Source organism: Lissotriton vulgaris, chromosome 10 (genome assembly GCF_964263255.1).
Source record: "Lissotriton vulgaris chromosome 10, aLisVul1.2, whole genome shotgun sequence".
NCBI lineage: Eukaryota > Metazoa > Chordata > Amphibia > Caudata > Salamandridae > Lissotriton > Lissotriton vulgaris.
Genome location: NC_141698.1, coordinates 425,951,900 through 425,956,934, shown reverse-complemented (window position 1 = coordinate 425,956,934; position 5,035 = coordinate 425,951,900). Strand labels below are relative to the sequence as shown.

Here is a 5,035-nt window from a genome sequence, read left to right as displayed (position 1 = left end):
TAGTTTGTGGCAGTGGCTGCAGATGGTGAGCACTGGCACTTTTTTTTAAGGCTAGGTCTTATTTTTTATCATCGGAGTTTGACTCAGGGAGATGGTCAGGAAACGAGACCGAAGGTGGAAGAGAAAGAGAAAACAAATGACAATTGGAGAAAGCAGGGATGAAAACGAACCTGTAAAGTGAGATAATTTAAAAGAAAGTGTATGGTGGTGGAAAAAGGAAGCATGAGGTAGAAGGAAGGAAGAACAGAAACCCTTGGTACTTGGAAACCCCAAAATTCAGCAGTGCAGGCAACGCGCTCCGGTACTACCACAAACTTTGGTCCCCTCACTTTTTTTCTGCCTCACTTTTAGACAGCTTTTGGGTATCTATCCTGTACTATACTAATTCTTACAGTAGGATTTGAACAGCCCATTACTTACAACTGGATGGATTTCCTGTTCGTCTAATGTGCTTGCTTCTTATTCGTCGGCTTCCTTTCTCTTTTTGTATTTGCCCCTCCCCTGGAGCATAGCTTCTTTACCCCAGCTCCTCCCCTGCCCTGCTATTTGCTACTGCCACGACATTACCTTGTAGGTCCCCACCCACTTCACCATGCTCCTTCACCAACCCCCATGGTATTTTTTAAACGTACTTTTTTCTTTTTTCAAGGGCCCGACTGTTGTAATTTGTTGCTAAACTTCTCCTTTTTCTCAAATATACTTGCACACATTTTTTCATTAATTTATTGCTCCAACATTGATTTGCATCTATCATCTTATAACAGTAAATCCAAAGGTTTTTTTTCTGTTTTACAATTTATTAGTCTGCTTTTTTACATTTTAGAAAAGAATCCCAGGACTTTGCCACCTATATGTTTTCGCCAACCTTCTTCATGGTCCATGAGGCCAGCTGTTGTTGTGAAAACAATGAATCCAAACTGACGGGATGGCAACATATTGTTCTACCACTTTTCCAGATCCTTCAGTTGTATTACTTGTTTAGTCTTCTATAGAGGTTCACAACAATGTGCCCAGCTCTGTGATCATCTATGATTTCAAATTCACCAAGGTAACCATGTTTCATCATCACAGTTAAGAAACTCACGATCCCTTTGGAGCCTGGCCTGAGCAGGACCTGGAATTTCCACGTGTGTCTGCATTGCTGATGCTTTTTAGAGCAACTTCAAGAACCTTCATGGGCACCATTTTGCTGGTACTGCAATATAGCGGAAAGGGGTAATATAGAGCTTTTTTTAGGTCTCCCTTGAGACAGCACAAGCTGTCTCTTCGAGACATTTAGTAAGTGTGGCTTTTAAAAGTGCCACCAGAGGGTTTGTTGGCCTGAAGCTTGAGTGCACGTGAGCGTGCACGCGCGCATCCATCTGTCTTTAAGGGGTCATTAGCAAGCGCAGCAATCTGTCTTTTAGGTGTCATTAGCACCACTTGGCCGCACGTCTTGTGGCTCTGTCACAATGGACTTCAGTAACGCTTAAATCCCCTACTCAACACTGTGTGGCGCTGTTTGCTAACTTTCATAATACATGCATACAGTGTTTTTGATTCAACACTCTTCTTCTGTTATTCAAATGTTGCTTCTGTCCACCACAGAGGACAGCAGACAGCCCACTTCAGCCTTCGTCTTTCTTGCACTCTGAGTGACCTCAGTCCTCTGTGTTGCCTGCTTCCTGTGTTCACCTTCTTCCTCCTTTATTCTCTCTGCCTTGCAGTCCTTACGCAACCCACCTCCTCCTACTTCATCTCTCATCCCTTCTTCCTTCCTCCTTCCTCCTTCCTTTTTCCATGGTCCTCCTACCTTCCTTCTCCCAGTCTCACTTTCTTTTCCTTCTTACTTCTTCTTTCCTACTTTCCTCCATTCTGCTCCTTCTCCCCTTTCTACAACCCCCTCCCCTCCCCCCACGGTCGCATCCCCTTTCTTTCTCCACTTCTCCCGATTACCTTGTGGACAGAGACAACTGTGTAATGGCTCGTGCGGACGTGTGTGTGAGGAGCTCCTTTCCTCGGACTCGGCTCACCTGTAGATGCAAGCAGTACGTGCCTGTTTAGCGGCTTGACCCTCGGTTGCTTTTGCTGTCCGGCAGGCTTGTAGCGTTCTAGTTTATAAACGTCACGCAGACGTGACGTGCGGCGGCCATGTTGGCGGCAATGCGCGCGCAACCCATTGCGCGCCGAGAATTGTATGGAGAGCAGCGCCGGCCGGCGCTCCTCGGAGATGTTATAGATTTACTTAATTAAAGCAGAATTGAACCATAATTACCTGCTGCCTGTGGTTATTAAGTAACATTACAGTGGCGACGAGGTCGGGAGCTACCTTCCAGACGACCACAATAGAAAAAAAAACGGACCCTCCACGTGGGCAGCCACAAAGAAAAGAAAGAACCAGACACAGTCATTTGGCCCATCCAGACCTAGGCAAGGTCTCCCCTGCACTGCCTGCCGACGAGACGAATCACCAGGACATGGCAGGACACACCTGAGGTACGGCGAATCCGAGGAGCGTGGCAGTGCCACAACTACCCACAGTAGCGGCGAATAGGCCAGAGTGGTGGCGCAAACACCCCACGGCTGCTAGGCCTCACGCGCAACATTCCTGGGAAACCACGCCAGGGAGGAATAGCACTGGCTACCAAAGAGGAGGAGGTGGGGACTAGCACCAAGAGTCCCCAGGGAGAAACGAGCACAGGGTTCAAGGACAGCACCCCAGGTAGCCCCACCGGCAAAGACGCCAACACAACAGTTACCAGGGAGGTGAAAATGAGCACACCGGCGGGGTATGCAATAGCACCTGTGCAATTCCTACCGAAACCTGGAGAACCACTGATGAAGTGGGAGGACTGGAAAGAATATATTGATAATTTCATAGGGGTCCTGGAGGACGAAAATGAAGAAAAATTCACCCCCCAAAGAAAGAAACGCATTCTGTTGCTGAACCTGGGACCGGAGGGACTCAGAATTTACAAGAGTCTGGTGCCCAAAAAGAGAGATGACACCGATGACGACGTGTATGCCCATGCAGTGGAAGACCTAGAAGAACGTTACCGACCCACTATCTGTGTGTCAGTGGACAGATTTAACTTCCAGCAGAGAAAACAACGGGCTGGAGAAACCATAGAAGAATATGTAGCAACCTTGAGGAAGTTGGCGGCCACGTGCAAATATGCACTGTGGGAAGACGAATTCATCAAGGATCAGATAGTGATGCACACCACGAGCACGAACGTGCAAGACAAGTTATGGGCAAGCGGTGACACCACGCTCAAGGACGTCTTGGTCATCGTAAAAAGGGCGGAACTCGCACGGAGATGTGCTGACGCAACCAAGAGAGAGGCAGCGACTCCAACAATGGTGAACAGGGTACAAGAGGAAGATCACCGCAGAGACCAGAGGAGCAAGAATCCTACTCCCAAAGGAGCCAACAGATGGCAGGGAAACTCAGGGTCGCAAGGGAAGCAAACAAGAAACGACAGCAAGAAAACGTGCTACAGGTGCGGAAGCTGGTCCCATGAGGCACACGATAGAAGATGTCTGGCGTTCCGGGCCAAGTGCCTGCACTGCGGCATCACGGGTCATTACGAGAAAGTGTGCCGGAAGAAGCTATCCAAAGGTGTAGTGAAGTGTGTCGACCAAGGCGAGGAAGATCTAGAGGAGATCGCGGAGGAAGATGTAGTCACCGTCTTATGCATCTACGACCAGGTACTGTGCGTGGAAGGGAAGAGGTCGACAAAACCCGTACTGGAAATGTCAATGGGCGGAATCACCATCAGCGTTGTGGCGGACACAGGATCCCCATACACCATCGTTCAACGTGCGGTGTGGGAGGAAGAGTTCAGACCGAAGTTGGGCCCAAAGTTGGAAAAGCTAGACATCAGACCGGTCACATACAATGGCGATCGTATTCCGATGGTGGGGTTCCGACGCTTGATGTTCGAGTTCAGGGGCCGATCAGCATGGTGCAAGCTGTACATTGCGGAGAAGGGACCCTCCGTCTTGGGGTGGCTAGACCAGGGCGACCTAGGAATCAAATTGGACCCAGGAGGGAAGGAACAAATATTGCTCACGGAACCGGAGGAGTGGCCTGATTTAAACAAATGGAAGGAGAACTACCCAAGGGTGTTTGGAGGCACAGTGGGAAAGATGGAAAAATTCCAACACAAGATCGTGCTCAAGGAAGGAGCCACCCCTGTAGCCCACAAGGTGAGGAACGTGCCCATAGCGGTAAGAGAGGCAGTTCAGACGGAACTCCAAGAATTGGAAAGGAAGGGCATAATCGAACCGATCACCTGCGCAGAATGGCTGGCGCCCTTAGTGGTAGTCATGAAACCCAACGGGAAGGACAGGCTCTGTGTGGATTTGAGAGAACTGAACAAGAACATTGTCGTGGAGAAATTTCCCCTCCCTAGAATCGAGGAGATGTTGGCAAAGACCAGGGGAGTCAGGTGGTACTCCACTATCGACTTGACCTCAGCCTACCATCAGATAGCACTACACCCGGACAGCAAAAGCCTAACATCCTTCATCACCCCGTTCGGGTGCTACCGGTTCTGCCGCATGCCGTTCGGACTGGCCTCGGCGGCCGCAGTCTTTCAGAGAATGATGCACCAGCTGTTCAGAGACATCAAAGGCGTCCAGTATTTCCAGGACGACATTCTGGTGATGGGTCGTGACAGACTGGACCACGATCAGAAGCTGGGAAGAGTGCTACAGACGTTAGAGAACAAAGGCCTCACAGCAGAGTGGTCCAAGTGCCGATTGGGCCTAGAATCGGTGACGTACCTAGGACATGAAATCGGAGTGCAGGGCATCACACCCAAGGCTGAAAACGTAAAAGCAATAACAGAAGCTCCACCCCCCAAGAACAAGGAAGAGGTCAGGTCATTCTTGGGGATGGCGGAGTACTACAGCAAGTTTGTGGTACACTTTGCATCGAAGACCCACCACATGAGGTTGCTGACCAGGGAGAGCACAGCGTTCCAATGGACACCGGAAGCGCAAACCGAGTTCGAGATTATCAAGAAGGACGTCACAGGAGCTGTCCCAC

General features: G+C 49.7%; 1 pseudogene; it reads right to left on the bottom strand.

Annotated features, from left to right (window-relative positions):
- Positions 1-812: 812 nt before the first annotated feature.
- LOC147685355 (small ribosomal subunit protein uS8 pseudogene) lies at positions 813-1,185 on the bottom strand (annotated as a pseudogene).
- Between the last annotated feature and the right edge of the window lie 3,850 nt (positions 1,186-5,035).